At 39.3% G+C, this 21282-nt stretch overlaps 1 protein-coding gene across 3 annotated transcripts in view; it reads left to right on the top strand.

Annotated features, from left to right (window-relative positions):
* Positions 1-21282, top strand: part of LOC131071454 (2-oxoglutarate-Fe(II) type oxidoreductase hxnY) — a 119584-nt gene that overhangs the window by 8128 nt on the left and 90174 nt on the right. The window lies entirely within an intron of this gene.

Raw genomic sequence — 21282 nt, 5'->3', positions numbered from 1 at the left:
TTGTTTATAACCTAATATACACAATAGGGTTAGGGCATAGAAATGCCCCAAGGATCAACTAGATAATAACAAATGAAACACACAAGAAAAAAGTAAACATTCACAAGTGATAAAAAGACACAAGATTTTGCCTCTGATCAAGTTAAAAGCCAATAATTAAGTGATTTAATGGTGGTAATGATGTGGTTGATGTTGGAAAAATATATCTTGGTAATTTGAGGATAGGGAATGATATATCTTGATTGTGGTGCTTGGAAAATTTAAACAAGATTTGGATTCTAGCAAAACTGATAATGGGGCTTACATTTAAGCCTTTCGATAAACGACAAGCTACTTGTCTAGAGTAAGCAAGAGTTTTTTTATGTTGCTACTAGTGTGATTTTTTATCTTTGTTATTTTGATTTTTTTTAAGTTTTCAAAATTTTAAATTATATGCATTTTTTGAATTCAAGTGCTTGCTTCCATTGTGAGTAAATAATATCTTATTATGCATAGTTTCTTCAAATGGATCACATTACAATGGTTGTACTTAGTGGATGTTGTTGTGAGCTTTAGTGATTACTAGGTTAATTTCTCTTAGGGTGTTTCTAAGGAAAATTGAGGATGGGAGGTGGAGTTATTATGTGAAAGTTTGGATGAAGGAGATGTAATGGAGTTAAATTGGATAATGGTTTGGGATAGATAAAGATACGAATGCATAGATGGAATGATTGATGGATCTATAAATTTCGTGAGGTTGTAGGGAAATAGGATCAATAGGTTCACACCATGCTAGGTTTCAAGGTTGATTCTTGTGTTATGTGATAACCCAAACTATAATACTAAAAAATACCTCTACTATTTTATGTTATTATTTTACTCATGTTGTCAAGTGTTATATCATTTGTATAATTAGGCACTTCTATCCATACAAGTTAGGAATTTGTCTAATTTGGGACAAGCATTCAACTATGCAAATTTTGATATCTATCTATACAGGATAAGAGTTCATGTATCGATTCAAGATAGAAATCTACCCCAATGGGGAAGGCATCTATCCATAAATTATAGGTATATACATTGGTTAAAGACTTAGACTGATGGAACCATTTGGGTCTTGAGTCACTCTCTAAAGACTTCACTCTTCTATTAGGTGTTGAAATTTCAAAGCAAAGCTCTTATACCATGTTGAATTTTCAAAGCTCTGATACCATGTTGAATTTTGCAACACAAGCCTGCAAGATTAAACGACAAACAAGAACACCTTCCACAAACGAGAGTTGCGTTAAAGAATGCTATATATACTCAAAAGCAAAGAATACAAAATTACAAGATGAGTTACAATTGTACAACGAGGTGCTTATAAAGAAAGCACATGGATAAAAAAGTGCAAGCATCAGGAGCTAAATAAAGCTCAACTCTATCTAAACTAGATGTATAAAATCTAACTTAGGTGCACAACTAAAATAAGCACTCCTAAGTGAACTTGAGCAAAAAAGAAAAGCTAGTTGTAAAAAAGCAACTAATAGCTAAATATGCTCTAACATTGGGAGTGCACATCGAGGTTACTATCTTTAAGACTATAATATATTTATCAGATAAATTCTTGAAACTTGCCTTGAAATTTGACCTAAAGTCTCACAAAATCAAGAAATCCTATACAAAATACAATTTATCTTAGAGATTTCACCCTTAATCAAATGATTTTCTTGAATGATTAATCTTTTATTATTGTTCAAGTTAATATTATATGTGTTTAATACAACCCACCCTATATTTGAACCCTTGCATACTGTTAACCTCCCTTGTTCATCATAATGCCTACATACACCACTTTCAATTGAGATCAAGGTGCAATACATATGTAGTTTTGTTTTCTAAGAAATTCTTGATGTGGTATGCAACCTTCTCTAAGGATCTTTTCTTCTCAAATAGTTCCTCTATTACTACTATCCATGATGGGAAGCATTTACATTCATAAGTAATTGCTCAACATAACCAATACTTGGTTACTATTTTCATCTAACGTCTAATCCTAATAAAATAGTATAACACCCCTTAAACGAAGTAACAATAGTTCTATTCTTATGATGATTTTATTAACCCAATTGAAACTCAAAAGCAATCACTTATGAAAAAAGAACTATGTGAAGTTCTTATTAACCTATGTGATGGTTTTTAATTTGTTTAATCTAATGTCATTTTGGTTCATTTGAATTATATTTTTAATTTTCAATCCAATGAAGATTACCCGTTTCTTAGATTTTACACAACATTGTGTATCTTATTTCACCTCGACAATGTATAGGGATGATGCCCCAAACTTGTTGTATCTTTATTGGCTACAAGTCTAGTAGCTCAAAGTGTGACAATATTACCCATAAATACAAGCCAAAGACACCATTGATATTCAATGTTGTTAGCTTTTTCCTAAAGTCTTGTTTAGGTTGTCTAACTAGAAAATGAAAGTATCTAAAAACAAATCATTTGAAGTTATCCTTAAGACTTTTTGCACTAAATTTTGAAACAAAATATTAATCTTTCAACTAGATAAATATTAAATTCTTCACAATCCACAAGAATAAATTCAATTGAAAATCAAGCTAATTCAAATTGTATTTTCAAAAGATAAATTAAGATATTATCAATACAACAAATGATTTTATCTAATGATATCAATTAAATTAATTGACTATAAAAGAAGTAGATGGAATTTAAAAACAAAATTTGAAACTATTTAGTTGAATTGGTATAAAGATTTACAGTATCAAGCAAATTGCTATTAAAGAAACTAAAGAAGTGAAAAGAATTTCTAATTTTTTTTTTTTTAAAAGAGGGTAAAATATTAGTCAAGGAAAACCAGGAATACAAAGCAGAGGACTAAAAGCCCACAAATGCGACCATACAACAACAAATAAAAGGTACCAAAGAAACTTCCCAAAATAAAACCTACAACATCTGGTCATCCTTTATTAACCTGTTCAGAACATCCAAATGCTTTGGAGGTAGGAACCCCCAACCCTCAATATTCCACCCTCCTAGGTTCTCAGTGGCCCATTTGGTCAAGCAATCGGCAACCCTATTCCATTCATGAGGGATATGCTTAAAAGAGATAAAATCTAGATAAGAACACACATTCAAGATTTGTCCAACCACTGCAACAAGCTCCCAATTAACCTCCTTGAGACGCAAAGTGTTCAACATGTCAATCACTATCTGTAAATCAGATTCACAAGCAATCCTTCTCCACCTAAGAGCATAACCTCTCTCAATCTCATGGAGAATAGTCAAGGCTTCCATAAGGTTATTCGAGTGAAGCCCTTCAAATATAGAAAAGAAAAACACAACCTTGCCACAACTGTTTCTGCCAACACCTCCAATACCTGCCAAACCTGAGTTCCCCCTGAAAGAACCATTCGTATTAATTTTCAAAACTCCCTTTGGGGGAGGCAACCATCTCCCCTCTCTATAAACTTTCTGCTTGGCCCTCCTCAACTTCTTGCTAATAAGAGAATTCTCGTCATAGTCAACTAGATTCAACCTCCTAACTACATCTAAATCCTCAGGAGGAACAATAATCGAGATATCACACTTAGCCACAATAGTTTCTCTAAGCTTATCAAAAAACCTCTACCACAAGAAATTTCTATCTAAAGCAACCCCTCGAAAAATTCTTCGATTCCTCTCAAGCCAAAGATTCCAGATTATAAAGGAGGGATCAATTGTCCACGCAATTTGGAGAAAAGGAGTCTGGGTAGGAGGCCTATCCAAGCTTTCCCAAGATTCTACGAGAGAGGTGACATGAACACAAGAATGATTCCAAAACTCCCACTAGAGATGCCAAATCCCCATTGAGTAGGGACACTGAAGAACAGATGAGAAGAATTCTCTTCATAATTTTTGTACGACACAGATTGACGGACCCTAAAATCCATGTTTACTCAAATTATCCCAAGTCAAGCATCTATTTTGGGCTACCAACCAGAGAAAAAGATTCCACTTAGGCCATGAAAATTTGTTCTAAACCCGCTTCCACCAAACTACGCTCTCTCTACCATACAATTGTCTGTCCAACTTAAGGTACCCGAAGGCAACAAAGAACCTACCTTTTGGGTCTGGACCCCAGGCCAAAATATCATTCCCCTTAAGGGAGCTGCAAAGTCTCCCTGCAAGTATTGCCACAAGCTCTTGCCGATCATCCTCAGAGCCTCCCACAGGCCAATCTTGGGGCTCTTTCCAACAGTAAACCTCCACTTGACCCTGTAAACTATTTTACTTAAAATCTTGCACTTTGCACCAACCAGCCTTAGTAAAGATATTACACAAAGGCTGAACATGCAAAAACTGAGAAATGATCGAGGGATGACCATCCCAAGAATCCAACCAAAATAGAACATCAACATCGCTGTAGCATATCCAAAAAAGGCCATCCTTGATGAGCTTATCTCTTCTCTTTAAAGTGTTCCAAATCATGGACCCCTTCCCCACCAGAGGGTATTTAGGGATTTCACTTCTGCATGTGCCCCATAAGTACTTGTGGGATAAAATATTAGCCCATCTCTGGTTCTGACAAGTGCACCATCACAAAGAAAGCTTAGTAGCTAAAACCATATTATTCATTGCAACAATGAGAAGACCTAAGCCCCCTTCCTGCTTTGGTCTAAAAAGTGAGTCCCACTTCACCAAACTCCATTCAGCCGACAAAAGATTCCTAGACCAAAGAAATTGTCGCGACAAAGCATCAAATTACTTCACAAAACTAGAAGGGGCAATTTACACAAAAAATCTGTAAAGAGGCAGAGCCTGCACCACCCCCTTCAAAAGAATCACCTGGCCAACAAAAGAGAGCCATTGAAAGGTCCAATGGCCAACCATCTTTCAGAATTTCTCCAAGATATCTTGTCAAAGATCCCTGTGCTAAGATCCCAAACCCAAAGGAATCCCCAAATACACCATAGGAAGAGTACCAATTTGAAATCTAAGAATACAAGCAATCCTACTTTGAATAAGCCGAGGGGTGTTAAACAAGAAAATGGAAGACTTATCCTCATTAATCCTTTGCCTCGAAGTAGCCAAATAAATGTCCAAAGATTTCCTGAAATTATTTACTTCATTAATTCTAGCCATACCCATCAGAACAATATCGTGAACAAATTGGAGATGTGAGGAAGGAGGCATCCCATTACCCCATCTCCAACCTTGAATCAATCCATGTTGTACTTGAGACTTAATGAACCTCCCCAACCCTTCAGCAAGAATGATAAATAGATACAGAGATAGAGGATCTCCCTATCGGAGGCCCCAAGAAGCCATAAATAATTCATAAGTCTCTCTATTGATAAGAACATAAAAAGAAGTAGAGGTGACACAACTCACAATCCAATTAACCCAATCACTAGAAAAACCAAAAGCTAACAACACCTGCTGCAAGAAGGACCATTTCACCCTGTCATAAGCCTTTGCCATATCAAGCTTGATAAACATAGCTTTCTCCTTAGACAAAGCCATATAATGAATAGCCTCCACTGCTATCACGATCCCGTCCATACTTTGTCTTCCAACAACAAATCCCCCCTGCTTTTCAGAGATTAGATCCTTGAGACATCCCTTAAGGAAGCCATCAATAAGTTTGGTAATGATTTTATAAACAACATTGCATAGGGCAATGGGCCTAAATTGATCTAGCCTATTAGCCCCTTCTTTTTTCAGAATAAGGGCCAAGAAAGTAGCATTCATAGCTTTCAACATCTTCTTGCTACTATAAGATTCTTGGACCTCCTCAAGAAGATCAAGATTGATTATCTCCTAGAATTCCTAAAATAACTCAATAAGAAAACCATCTAGGCCCGAAGCTTTACCTTTCTTCATGCTAAATACTACTCTCTCTAGTTCTTGAATATCAATAGGGTGGGTGAGGTCATCATTCATTCTATGAGAAACATTTGAAGGAATGCAATCCAAAATTGTAGTTTCCTTCTCCTCAATTGGGGAAGAGTCCTCTGTGAATAGGGTAGAATAGTGCCTCAAGACCTCCTGAGAAATGACAACTTTCAAAGAAAGGTTAGAACCATCCAGAGACAACAGAGATGAAATACAATTATTATTCCTGCGGGCTCTCACACAGTTATGAAACAAAGTCGTATTCCTATCTCCTTCCTGGAGCCAGTCATTACGAGACTTTTGTTTCCAAAATGTTTCCTCCTTAAGTTCCCATTCCTTAAGATCCTTGAGAGTTGAGGATTCCTTCCTGCTCAGATCCAAGGTAAGACCCTGGTCCCGAATTAAATGAGTGACATTGTCCAGTCGAGCTTGAGCAGCAATTCTATTATAATGGAGGTTCCCTAATACCTGCCTATTCCATCTCTTTAGCTTGTATTTCACAAATTGCAACCTTTTGACAAAGGAATGCATGGGTCTACCATGATCCGGTTTACCTTGGTGCCACCAAGTAGAAATTAAATCCTGAAGAGAGGGATCTCTAAGACACATTAAACTGAAATTTAAAGGAAGGATTCTTGGGCAGACAGAGGGAGGTCACAAAGAGTTTGATCGGCTAATGGTCTGAACCTCTTTAATCTAAGATCTCTGAATAAGTAACCCGTCTATCACTAATCCAGAAAGTAGAAACCTGATATCTATCTAGCCTCTATGAGATAGCCTCCTCACCACATCTTCTATTATTCCATGTGAAAGTTCCATTGTTTGGTTTCACATCATTAACATTTAAAAATTCAATATTCATGTTAAGAAGATAAGAAGAGGGTTCTAGTCTTAAAACACCCCCTCTTTTCTCTTCCAAACTACAAATTGCATTAAAGTCTCCCGCCACAATCAAGGGAAGATAAGGCATAGGAGATCAAACAAATTTACTGTGCTCCTAGAGAAGAGACTTATCTAGGAGATTCGTAGGAGCATAAACATTGGAAAATAGGTAGATCTCCCCTGAATCCAAACTTGATGACACCATAGATAGAAACAATCAACATGAAATCCACCAGAGAGGGGAAATCTTACTAGGGTCCCAAAAGCAAGCCAATCCACATGAGTTCCCAAAAGCACCAACACACTAACAAAGTCCACGTGGCCAAATACCAGGAGCCTTCTCCAACAAACCATCTACGGTCAACTTCACTTCCTGAATGAAGACCAAATCCGAACACAAACATCTAAACAAATCATGAACAACCTTTTGTCTAGGGATGTTGTCCATAGCCATCACATTCCAAGATAAAACAATCATTTCAGGGGTTGTGAGAAATGCGATTCAATGGTTTTCACCGACCCAGATTCCACCTGTGTATCCCCAATCAACTTCACCTTTTCTTGATCGGTCTTGCGGCCAATCCTCAAAGATTTCTTTGAAGGTCCCTTTTTTAGAGATTTTTGATGCAAGCCTAAGACATGAGAAGACTTATTGGTCCTCCTAGCGTTAGCAACCCCTTTAACTAAGGCAGGATCTTGTGTCCCAACAACAGCCTCATCCTTTGACCCCAGCATCACTCCTGACATAGGGCCAAGTTGGCCCTAAATGTGCACATCTATGTCCATTGGCCCATCTCGTTGATCCTTTGTTGGCAAATCTTGATTATCATTCCCCTCCTTCTCCGTAGTTACTCCCTCCACAAACTGCACCCCCAAGGAAAGTTCCATAGGAACACCTTCCTCCTAAGAGAGATCCTCTAGAATATCAAATCTGTTAAAGTGCACATCATCCTGTCTATCATTAAAGGTTTTTTTCTGTCCTCTTCCCTTATTTCGAGGTTTAATAGGGATAAAACTCTCCTTATTCACATTACCATCCTAAAAGGGGTTTTCCTTTTATCCCTCTTAGGATCATAACCAAAGGCAACATTAGAAGTATTCAATGTCGGATTAGACCAGGGACATTTCCTCTATAGATGACCATACTCATGACAAATGCGACATCTAAAGGGGAGAGTCTCATAATCCAGTGGTTGGATCCAAGAAGAGGATCCAAGGCGTAGCTCAATCGAATCTGGGAAAGGATTGTTAAGATCAATTTCAACACAAATGCATGCAAAGGATATTACCTTTCTATCCAGGGTATGAGAAGCCGTTCCAATTGACTTGCCTAGTAACAGTGCAATAGTGTAGGATATCATTCTTCCAAAATTCTAGTGGAAGCCTCGGAAGTCGGATCCAAACCGGGGCCCTTGACGGGAGTTCTTCTACTGAGTTAAAACCAACATGCCAAGGCTTTATAAAAAGCCCCACTTGATTGAAAAATAAGGTCCACCCTCAAAGGCCTTAATCCTATCAGCCATGCAAGAGAAAACAACCACAAAACAATTATTGGTCGCCAATAAAATTTCCATCTCTCCTTCAGGGTTCTAGATTCAGCGAGAACAAGACTCCAAAACAGACAGAGAAAGTCGTAAACCCATGAATTTGCAGATAAGAGCATGATTGCTCCAATAAGATATGTCTTCCGAGATTGTGTCCGGTTGAATAACCAAGACATGTTGATCCTGGCTTCTTTCCAGGCACACATATATCCCTTCCTTATAAAATAATTTCTATTATGCTCCTTATCTTTCACATGTAGAAAAGATGGAGGATCAAAAGACTCCACAACTCCAGTCGTATTCAAAATTGGATGAGAAGACCCCATATCTCTAGCCGTATTCAAAATCGGATAAGAAGATCCCATAGCTCCAGCTGTATTCAAGATCGGAAGCCCAACCTGCACCATGCAACCAAAAAAAACCCCAGCGAGAACCGCCTAATCCACTATCACCCATCCTCCGACCAGAACCGCCACCGCTGCAACAAGCAACTAGCCGGAAGCAAACGCCAACAAAAAAAAGAAAAGAGAAAAAGAGGGGTGAGGGTAGCCCACACTACCCCCACACTGCGTCACCTAGACACACAGACAACCACCCCACACTCTGCCCAACACCTGCGCAAATCGCCTTCACTGAGACACACAGAGCTGAGTGAAAGGAGCTCGGCTAGGGTTTCCTCCAGCCTGCACTCATAGAGACCTCAACCGACGCCATCTCCTAAATGAAGATATTTAATAATTCTGCCAAAAGAATTTCTAAATTACTTGACACATACTAAGTGAAATTGCATTTCAACCAGAGGAAATAACTATTTTGTTTATTTATTTAGGGCTAATTGTAAATGAACAACATTGTAACACCTAGTTGAATTGATAAGTTGGAAGATGTTCTACATCATCTAAATGACAACTCATGACTTACACAAAATTACTTATTGAACTATTGTTATCTAACTATGATAACATTTGGTGTAATACAATCCAAGGTATTGTTATGGAGTAAAGAGTTGCTTACAATTCATATCCTTTAAATTGATTTATGCTATAACATAAGTTGTTTTCATTTATTCAACCTCATGTTTATTATCCTTGGAGTTGAAATAAAGTAAAATGGAACTTATTATTTTTTCATAGTTTTGGTGAATTATGAACAATAAACACCTTCAAAGTAAAATTGAAATGCTAATTCCTTGTTTATCTATACATCTAATTAACAAATTTTTTGAGATGGTCTTACATAGTTTGATTAAGATAATTGTATGGTCCTCTAAAAATCAAAAGCATTCATATGGTGAATATCATGATTTAACACAACCATACTTTTTTTATATTAAAGATCGAGAGTAAACAAAATACAGATAGTTGAAAACAGGGGAGGCAACGCCTCAACCACCAAAACCACCGAGGATTTGCGTTACATTACTAGAGAGCAATCTGAAATAAAAAAATGAACAATGTAAAGGGAGAGCCAGAGCGCTACTGCAGAAAGTGATCGAGAGGATCGATCCATGTGGTCCACCCTTGGGCCCCTTCCATCCAAATCGTCTTCTTCCGGTCTTGGATCTGAGCCAGCATGGCAACGTGGTCAGCCTCGAGCATCCTGTTACTGTTGATCTCTTTAAGCAGCTTCTTTAAAGCCTTTTCAAAGGAGGACTAGTTTTTCGCGAGCCTCCTCCACTCGTAGCCATCCTTCATCTCATGTATGAACATAGCGGCGTGACCATCTTGTAGGAACTGAAGGAATTTATGCTTTTCGAGATTCATCACGAAGGAGACCTGTGAAGCAATTTTAAAAAACGTGTCTACGAAGAGACTCAGTAAGACACCTGCCATGGCCATTAAATTTATCCTCATTTCGCAGTTTCCAAATGAACCAAAGGATATAGGAAGATAAGATAAACCAGAACATATTAGCGTCCTTCTTTAGACCAACAATATAACCGGTAATGATGCTAAAGGTATCCACATGATTAGGAATGCAAAAACCAAACATTAACCAAACCTCCCTGGCGAAGGAGCAGTCAAAGAAAATGTGTCTGCCGGTCTCAGGAAGTCTGCAAATGGAACAAATATCAATACTGAGAGGGTTTCTTCTTAACGGGAGTCTGTCAATAATAAGCTGCCATTTAAAACATGTATTTTAGGGGGAATCAGACTTTTCCATAGGCGTATAAAGCATTTATACCAGGAATTGTTAGGTAGATCCAAGTACCATAGAATGTTAACATGATTAATAATAGAGTCATCATTAGAGATCATGTCATAAATGGCGCGACAAGTAGTATTGGGTAGGAGAGAGCCATCTTTCCATTTGAGAGTCAAGAACCGGAGGGAGTCTACATTAGTACTAGCGGGCAAGGCAAGAGTGGCACGGGCATTCTTTACCATATGGTAAGTTCTTTTCTAGGTGGGCGAGAGATTGTAGGAGGCGCTGAGCTCTTCCCAGTTGAGCAGGGCACCATTCTCAAATAAGTCCTCAAAGACCCTGATGCCGACACTGGCCCAAAGCTTGGCCGAGCAGCCTTGCGTGAGGGCAAGGGGTTTATTAGCATGAAGGAGATTCCACCAGATCGACCTTTCCCCATGAATGGTGTCATTGCTGCTAACACTAGGGCTGTCAATAAGATGCCTAATATGTTCCTAGGCTTTCCAAATGGATTTAAAAACATATGAGCCTTGCATGGAAACAGGAAAATGACTTGCCACCAGGTCAGCCAGGGGAAGGGCTTTCTAGGACTTAGCATTCTTAGGGACACCTCTCTCAATATTGTTTCTAATCAGGACTTTCCAGGGCTCCATGCCATCTAAGGCATGAAAGATCCATTTCATAGCAAGGGCAATGCCTTGGATCTTGAGATCCTTTAGCCCAAGGCCACCCATTTTCTTAGTTATGTGACACCATTTCCATTTAACCGCATGCATTTTTTTTCCACCTTTGCCATCAGACCAAAGGTACTGCCTTATGGTTTTTTGGATATCGAGGATTTGATAGTTACTGAACATCCAAGTGGAGGAGTAGTAGACACTATATGAGGAGAGGATCTTCTGACAGACTTGGATTCTTCTAACAAGGGAGAGGAATTTATTATCCCACCTATGCAATTTTTTGTCAATCTTATTCTTTATCCACTGCCACATCTCTTTAAGAGAGGGAGAAATGGAGAAAGGGATGCCGAGGTACCAGATGATTTTGTTGGGGCCTCCTCACTGAAACCCATAGGGACTAAGCCAGACAGGGGGTTTTTCTTTCCAGCCAAGGAGAGTAGAATTGGCAAGGGAGATTTTAGCTCCAGACATGATACCAAAGGTTTTAAGCTTTTGGACAAGGTTGTCAATATGCAGAGGTGAAAGTTCAAGGAACAGGGCAGTATCATCCGCAAACTGGATGTTGAGGAGGTTGGAGTCATCAGGGAGCTTAACTCCTTTGACACAGGGGGATAGAGAGTTGTCCCTAGGAAGATAGTACAAAGCATCTGACGCAATGACAAATAAGGCGGGCGCAAGGGGACAACCTTGCATGATAGATCTACTAAGATGAATGTTCTAGGATAGGGATCCATTGACTTCTATTTGAGCCGAGGCATCCTGGAGCAGGACATTAACATATTTATAGAAGTCAATCGGGAACCCAAAGGCTTGTAGCATCATGATGACAAAGTCCCATTCCACACAGTCATAGGCATTTTCAAAGTCCAACAAAAACATAGCAGTGTCTTGGTTAGAAGCTCTAGCCCAATCCATGGCTTCCTAGCTTGTAATGAGGTTCTTGAGGATATATCTACCCTTGATAAAGCCTGTTTGGGTAAGGTAGATGAATTTAGGGAGAAGCTTTTCAAGTCGAAGGGCAATAACTTTAGCTAAAATTTTGTAGGAGACATTGAGGAGAGTGACAGGCCTCCAATTCTTGATGAGGGCCCTATCCCCATCCTTGGGTATCATCTTGACAGTCCCCTTGTTAATGTTAGCACCAAGGGTTCCATTGTCAAAGGCTTTAGAATAAACACCATGCAGGTCACTAGCAATCCATTCAAGATTGGCTTTATAGAACTCAATAGGGAGGCCATCCGGGCCCGGTGCTTTGTCAGATTTCAGGGAGTTGATAGCAGCAGTGATTTCCTCAACAGACACCCGTTGGTTGAGGAGGGTGGAATCTTCAGGGGAGATCCTAGTGGGGATCAAGGTTTTGTACTTGTCTCTAGTGTCTTTAGCAATGGCATTATCTTCAGAAGTGAACAAATTATTGTAGAATAATTCAAAGGCCTCTTTGATGATGGGGAGGTCAATAATTTCCTTGCCGTCGATGATCAACCTATCAATCTTTTCCTTGGACTGTTTGTGCTTAAGTAGATTAAAGAAGAATTTGGAGCCCTTCTCCCCATGTTGCAGCTAGTGGGTGCGAGCCCTCACCATAGCCCCCCAGATCTTAACTTGCTGGTGTTTTCTAAGAGCTTCTCTAGCATGTGCAACCTGAGTAGCCTTGTGAGCGCAACTAGGGTTATTTTGGATATCAAGTTCAAGGGAATGGAGCTGCCTGGTGAGCGTTTTCTCAGCAAATCCGAAGTCTTTTGCCTTTTTTTGCCCTATAGTCTGAAGGGTTTTTTGCCAGGATTTCACATTAAGGTTCCATCTATCAATATGAGAAGGGAGGAGATTGTTCCGACAGTTAAGGAGTCTGATAAGATGTAGGGCGATCAAGACATCCTGATCCTTAAGGAGGGAGGTGTTAAGCAAAACTTTACTGGAATTATTGACTTGGGTACTCATAATATTCCGAATATTAATAAGAGCCATAACAGGGTGGTGGTTGGACATGGACGTAGGCCGAACAGAAACAAGCCTGCCTTGGGCATCAGGAAGGAAGGAAAAGCTCTCTTTATTAGCGTATAATCGGTCCAATCTAGAGTAAATTCTACCCTCTCCCTTCTGGTAGTTACACCAGGAATGCCACAAGTCGAGGGGGGAATGTCCAAGATCCTCCATTGGATCAAACAAGGATTTGTGTAGTTTCAGCCCGTTCCAGTGTTCTCTTTCCGAATTGTTCCATGTGAAGGGTAGGCCACCAGTTTTGTCAAAGTTATTTTCAACCATGTTGAAGTCCCCCGCAATTATCCAGGGGATGTCTGGGAGAGATCTAAGCCAATCCCATAAAACAATCCTATCTATATAATCATTAGCAACATACACAAAACAGATCCCAAAGTGTGTACCTTTCAGATTGATGGAGCTCCAGACAACTCTATTGCATGGGGAGATGCCCTTGTCGGTAATGAGATTGGACCACTTGGGATTGATAAAGAGTCCAACCCCACCCTTGCCTCTGGGGTGATTAGAACAGACTTTAATGGCATCCTTCCAGATATAGTCAAGTGTAGTTTCAAGAGTAAAATCAGTAGCTTTTAGTTCCTGTAATAGAAGAAAATCCGTATTCTTATATATGTCGAGGAATCTTTTCACGATGAATTTTTTGTCGGGTGACTCCAACCCTCTCACATTCCAAGAAATACACTTCATCATTAATGAGAGGGGGTTAAGGAGTAGCTGACAGCCTTAGAGCTGGAGGGAATGTCAGGGATTGTGGGGGGATTAATCCCCTTCTTCTTATTCTTGGAGCCGAAGGGTCTCCCTTTTTTCTTGGTCATGGAGCACTGATCCAATTGGTCTTCCTCCTCCTCACTAGGGGCGGAACCAGTCAGGGGATCAATGTTCCCTTCCCCATTCTGGCCTAGGGGACTCGATTTACTATAGTCTGTGCAAGACTCAGGTGTTGAATTGATGGAAAGGAGCGCATTAGGGAGCATCTTAGGGGCAGTCGTAGTGTTAGCAGGAATGATTTGGATAATGCAAGAGTCATCAATTTCATTAAACACCTTAGGGACACCACACTTGTCAGTAGTGCTATCGAGACCCAGAGGAGGTGAAAAAAGGGGAATCGTAGAGGAGGAACTGAGGGGAGTTCCAGGTCTATGAGTCATTTCAACAGACCCAGTTCCAGAGTCTGTAGCAGTATTGCCAAGGATGGTGCCCTCAAGGTTTTTAATCATAGACTTGACGTTTAAATGGTTCGAGGTTTGGCAGGCACCCGAAGAATGGGAGGAGCCATTCTTCCTAGAGTTACTCTGTTTAATTCCAGATCGTATTTTATCAACCGCCAACTCTTGCACATTTTTCCTTCGGCGTTTCTTACTGATGGCTAATTGGAAGCCATCATCGAAGGGGGGTTCGGTGGTGTCCATGGCAGAGGAAACAGGGGGGGTGGGCGTGGGTTGGAGGGGGCCGACATTGGCAGGGTTTTCACACCCAACCGCCCCATTAAACGGATTACTAGTTCTAGGGGGGTTGTTAGCAGGCGAAGGGGTGGTATCGGGTCCATTCACCGGCGGAATTAAATCGGTGCTTTTAGGAATTCGGGGGTCACCCTTGGTGGGATCTGCCTTGGTTTCAACAGTTCTTTTCTTAATAATAGGGCAATTTTTACGTTGGTGTCCTTCGTTTTTGCATAGAAAGCACTCATTTAGCCCTCCTAGGGTTTCTAGAGGGCATGAATACACCTCGTTTTCAATTGTAAGATTCAGGGTATCAGGTATATCAATTCCCGGCTTGATTGAAACCAACATTCTAGCATCAAGATGGGGGATAAGTTTGTTTGAATCGTCCATCCTGACAAATTTACCCACAGGTTGATGATTTGAGGTAGGAAGCGCCATAAGAATGGCAGGACATTTTTGAGTAGAAGCCACCTAGGGCATGAGAGAGCCATAGTTTCCTCATTGATGGCTTCAGGCGACTAAGCTAGGGCATAGGAGGAGGTGTTCCCTATGGCCCAATATTGTTTTTTTAGGACCTCAACCTGTTTCATGAGAGGTGAAAAAGATAATAAACAAACCCTTATGAATTTGTCTACAGAACGAAAATCTGAAGCCAAGTTGAATATTCCAAAAATTATAAAACCAATCGTCTAAGAATTTGCGGGGGGGGGGGATTTTTCTACGTCTACAGCGGCAAAGAAGATTGCTGTGTTTTCAAGTCTATTCTTCTCAAGCAAAATTTCTTTAGACATAGCATCATTAGGTGAAATGGAGGAGAGATCAATGGATATGGTCGAGGTCTTACCTTCTCCGTCGGGTCGAGCGCAGCCAGCCACGAACTTAGCATTCCTATCGTAGGTAATGCCATCCTTAGGACCCACGACGGTGTTTGAGAAGGATCACTTAGGTTTTGGCGGCGAGAGATTAGGGTTAGGCGGTGGGTCTGGGACAATAACCTCTTCAGGCTCCATTAAATGTCGAGAGCAATGCTCATGCAATGGTAGTACAGTCTTAAATGCGAGCGCAGGCAACTAGCAAGCAAAGACAATTGAAGAAAAGTAAATGACAAGGCAAGAAAGGAATCTCAAACCACGTGGAGGAGAGCGGTCTCCTCCACCACAGTTTCTGGCCTACGTGCGCAGGGGGCGTCCACATCAACAGGGTCGCACTGACTTTCGCCGTTGACCTACTTCGCAATCGCCAAATTCGCAATATTTCGCATCCTATCATTAGAACTTTTGAAAACAACCATACTTCATTTCTTAACAGTGTGTTTATTAGGAGTTTCATCAAGTGAGCCCTTCCTATTTTATCTCTGTGTCTTACCATTGTAAAAACCATTTTTCATATGTTTCTATTATCATTTATTTTCCTCTTTCCAATTTGTTTGATGAGAAGTGAATTATGTAATTACAAATCCTACATTTATGTTTCTACTTAGTTCATTGGCATAAATAGGAATATGAAGAAATATTGAGTTTAGAACACAATCATATAACCAAATCCACTTTACCATCATCTGTGTTAAAGGGCCTTCAGATCTGAACACTAAATTGTAATAATTGATTTACTTATATACATATTTTTGCAAATAATTCTCGTCTTACTCTTAACTTCAATTCTTATATATGTTTGAACATTTTTTAATATAAATGTATATCAATGCAATTATATGTTTACTATGTGATATGTGTGGTTGACCATGAAAAAAATATTTTTTAAAATAAGATATATATATATATATATATATATATATATATATATATATATATATATAGCATGGGTCGTGGTCTTGTAAAGGGTTTGGCTCGCCACTTTGAGTGGGGTGACTTGCATATGCAAGTCACACCCCTATAAGGGACGATTTGTATAGTAGGTCATGACTTGTTATAAGTAGCCACAACCCCCTTCTGACAATGATATTTTTATATATATATATACACAACACACACACACACACGCACACATTTCTATATAATAGAATAAATAATAGATAAATAAATATCGATTTTAAATGAATATGAGAAATTCATGAGATTATAAAATAATAGATCAGTTTTAATATACTTAAATGCTATTAATTTATCTAAATTATGTATATCTACATCATTGATATATACACATATACATGTATGTATTATTTATAATAATTTATTATTATTATTTTCAACCAAATGTGTAAATTAGAAAAATTTTAGAGGCAAGGTTTAAGCATATACATGCTAATAGTTTTATTTTTTGGATTTTTAAAGAAAACATTCACAAAAGCTATCTTTATGCTTTTTTCCCCCTTAATTTTCCTAGATTTGTCTAAGTTGGGGGAAATTAGTCTTTCTTTCTAAAACTATAAACCTAATTTTTGAGAGAATATTTCTATAATTTTTCAAATTTAGATGGTGTAGATTTTACTTTAAAGTAGCTATTTGTATGTGAGTTGTTTTGCTTATCTTCATGACAAAATTATAAAACTCTTTTTTCTCATATTAAATTAATGAGCCACCTATATAGAAATCACAGTTCCCTATTTGATGAAGTTTGATGTAGAGCTTATCTCTTCAAGCCTTTGGTATTGAATCTCTTTCAAGTTCTTCTAATCTACTCTTCAATATTTGGTAGTACCTGCTAGGTTTTCCTTTTCTTGACCCTTTTTATGTATAACACAAATTTCATAATATCATTTCAATTTTAATAATATCAAATTGATAAACCATCTCTACTAATTACTCATTCTAACTAGTGAAAATAATTAAATTTTAAAATAAATTAAGTAATATCTCCACATATGTTATAAGTCAGGGGTGTTTTAGGAGCAAACCGAGACAAATGAGAACTGATTCAATTCACCAATGATTTCTTGTGCAAATTAACAAAAAAAATTCAGTAAATTGTGATTTTTTTTGATGAATAACAACCATTACCATTAATATAAATTAAAGTACACTATTCACAAAAAAAGGAAGGGGATTACAAGATTACCCCTCATGATCCAAATAGGTAGAGGTTGGAGACAAAATAACAAAAGCAATAATAAAAGTTGCTACATGCCTAGAGCAGTGGTTCATGGAGGGTGAGGTGGATCTTTGTCATCCTTGGATCCCCATACACCAACAGGGCTAGGAGTGTCATCCGGGAGGGACCAACTCTCATTAGTAGCAATATCCTCCTTGTCTTCATCTTTGCAAGGTAAAGAAATAGCCAACTCAAGGCATGCAAATGCCTTAGAATAATTGGGCAAACATTGCCATCTCTAGTAGCAAGACAACCACTAGCACCACCAGCGGGCAAAGCCACATCACCCAAACCCTAGTCAGAGGCAGACCCACCCCCCCACCCCATGGATTGGGGAAGAGGAGCACATCCTATTGAATTCACGACCGCCACTAGACTAGCAATGGGCTTGTGACCACGAGGTCTAAGAACAACGAGTTGAGGAGCTTTGACCACGTTGGTGATTGCAAGCTACAGACTGGTCTTGAGAATTTGAGGTGTTAGGAGGCACTTTGGCAATTGTAAAAGGAGCATTACCCTAATGTTCCAAAAGCTTCTGAAGGCGGGCCACCTCTAGAGCAACCTTGTTGGGTTGCACTTGAATTTGGAGAACATATTACTACAAATACAAGCTTTAGCATAAAGCGAAACATTAACATCAAGAGTGTTGTGAGTAAATATAAAAACATTTTTTTCTTTATAAAGAGAAAAAAGAATCTCCACCCTAAAAGCATGCCAAATTAGGAGGATCCTCCAGAAGGGCCATATGCCAAGAAAAAGGCTTAGGTTTGAAAGGCCTAAAAAAATCATGGATCCAACTCCAAAAGGCTTGAGTGCGTCTACAAAACCAGAAAAGGTGCATGAAAGATTCATTTTGCCCATAGAAAGGGTGATGTGGGCCAGGAATACCCAAGTGTGTCAGGCGAGCGCCCAAAGGCAATCCTTGGAAAAGAATACACCAAGTAAAATGGGCAAGCTTGTGTTCAATAATAGAAGACCAAATAGAAAGAAATATGCATCTCCAAGTGGCTGGAGAAGATTGCAAATGCTAACATAGGTTCAAAATTGGCACCATGGGAAGGTGCATAGAAAATCAATGATAACTCAGATGTGGTTTATAACTACTAAATGCAGTTTTGGGATACCAATGCTAGTCTTTCCACTAGGGTTTCACTGAGTGAATACCCAACTTGTGTAGCATATTCAAAGGCAGAGCCATCATGACCAAATCAAACATCTATTGATCTTGCCGGATGAGCTGTTCCTGAGCTTGCATATCCTCCCAAGAACGAATGGTCATGGTGACCCTAGAAAAGAGGTCTCAAGGAGTGTGAATGCCACGCTTATGAAAGCACAAGTCATGAACCCCAGACACTTTAGCCAAAGGGAGCCCTTGAGGCTAAATGAGAGGAGACCATCATATATTTTGTTGATTAAAAGAGGGCCCATCTCTAAATCTAGAACCATTCCAGTGAAGCCATAGTTTGACAGCTTCCCAGGCACGCCAAATACTCTTGGCAACAAAAGTGCTTTCAATTTGAACTACTTCTTTCATAACCAAAAGGGTTTGAAACCCTATCCCCTTCCAAGAAGGGCACTTCATAGGATGCCTTGAAGAAATACAATTCTTGAGAAGAACCTTCCAAGGCTCTATGGCAGAGATTGCACGTAGGACCCACATGGCGCATAAAGCAAGACCTTGCTTATGAGTGGAAAACAACTTGAGTCCACCATAATCCTTGAGGAGACATCAAAACTCCCAAGCTACTTTGAGAAAGCTAGTGCAAGAGGCCGTAGAGGCCCATAAAAAATCTTGCATAAGATTTTCTAGTTTGTGGTAGGAGGCTTTTGAAGGAGCCCATCAAGAGGAGAAATACACACAAGTGACAACAAGAATCTTAGAACAAATCTGAAATTTACTAGCAAACAGAAGCGGCTTGGTGATCCAATATGAGAGTTTTTTCTCAATTCTAGCCAAAATTGCATTCCCGAGATCCACTAAAGACCCTAAAAGGCAAAGGGGATACCCAAAAATCTGAAGATTTCTCTACAACCAATCCACTTCCAGTTGTAATAAAGAATCCAAGAAGGAGCTTGAATAAAGGATTGATGATAACATCAGGTTTTGTGCCATTGTATAGTTGAACCAAAAGCCAAACAAAAAGTATCAAAGCATTAAAGAGCCTCACACACATTTTGTTCATCTTCAATGAGAGTTAAAAAAAAATCATCAACAAAATGGCCATTGACCAGTTGCGAAGGTGAATTAAGTAGGGCAATCCCCCTGACTCTACTTGTCGAAATAGCACTGGCTAGGAGATACTCGAAACCTTTAGCCCCTAAACCGTTCAAAGAGGGAGCCAAAAGGAAACCCTTGTGAATGGATTTGTGTAAGCTGAAAATAGAAGGCTGACGACCTTTTATGGTGATGCACACAGATGCATCATCGAAGAGCATGTTTACAGATTCAATAAAATGAGGTTCAAAGCCAAGGGCTTGCAACTTGTTAAGAATAAAGGGCCATTAAATTCTGTCATGAGCTTTGGCAAAGTTGATCTTGACAAAGATGGGATTTTGCTTCAACTTCCTAGCCCATTCCATACCCTCTTAGACATCAATGATATTGTCAAGAATAAATCGAGATTTGATGAAGCTAGTTTGCTCAGGACACACAATTTGAAGTAGATGTCCAATTTTTGAAGCGAATGGTTTGAGATACATTGTACGAGACATCGAGGAGAGCGATGGGCCACCAGTTACAAATGTGCTTCGAAGCTCCTACTTTAGGTATGAATTTAATGTTACCCTTGTTAATTAACTATCCTAATGTTTGGGAGTTAAAATCTTCTTGATAGACTTTAAATAAGTCAGGTCCCACACAAGACCACAAGGCTTTATAAAATTCACAAGCAAAGCCATCACAACTAGGAGCTTTGTCATCAACCATGGAAAAAGGTACTTCCTTAAAACCATCAATGGTGAACATTTGATCACAAAAAGATCTTTGGGCCTCAAAAAGATGAGAAGGCACCATAGAGAGACAGTCCTGAAGAGCTCTGTCACTTTCCAGGAAAGGGTCCTGAGTAGTGAAGTCCTTTTTGTAATGACACACAAACACCTACAAAATATTCGGTAGCTCAAAGAGTGTTGTATGGCCTTCCTTAATGCTCTTAATGCTAGGTGAGGAATGATGGGCTTGAAGAGCCTTAAAAAATTCTTTTGAGGTGTAGTCCCTAACCTTAAGCGAGTGATGTTTGGCTTTTATCTGAGCACCTCGAGCAACAAATCTGTCAACAACTTGTTTTTGGTGGCAGAGTTTTGCAACCCTAACATGGAGAGTAGGAGAAAAAGGGTTGGCAAAAAAACCAAATCCATGGCATGGAAGAGATCTCTAATAGTGGCTTCATATGACCGACAGTGGAAATTGGCAAGCTGTTGGCCATAAATTTTGAGAAAATGTATCCTGCACTAGATAACCTCATTGCACTAGTCAATCCACCTATGTGACTAAGTAGGACAACTTTCAAGATTCCAAACCCGCTGAATGTGAGCCACTGTGGAGGGATGAGTCAACAAAGAAGTGTTAAAAAAAACCGAGTCTAGGTGGGCGAATATTACCAACTTGCCAAACAATAATAAATTGGTTGTAAAAGTGGTTTGACAAAGTGACGTTAGAGATAGGCATAAGCATGAGATCATGACAGA

This window comes from Cryptomeria japonica, chromosome 6 (genome assembly GCF_030272615.1).
Source record: "Cryptomeria japonica chromosome 6, Sugi_1.0, whole genome shotgun sequence".
In the NCBI taxonomy this organism is placed as follows: domain Eukaryota; kingdom Viridiplantae; phylum Streptophyta; class Pinopsida; order Cupressales; family Cupressaceae; genus Cryptomeria; species Cryptomeria japonica.
This window is presented reverse-complemented; position numbering and strand designations above follow the sequence as displayed.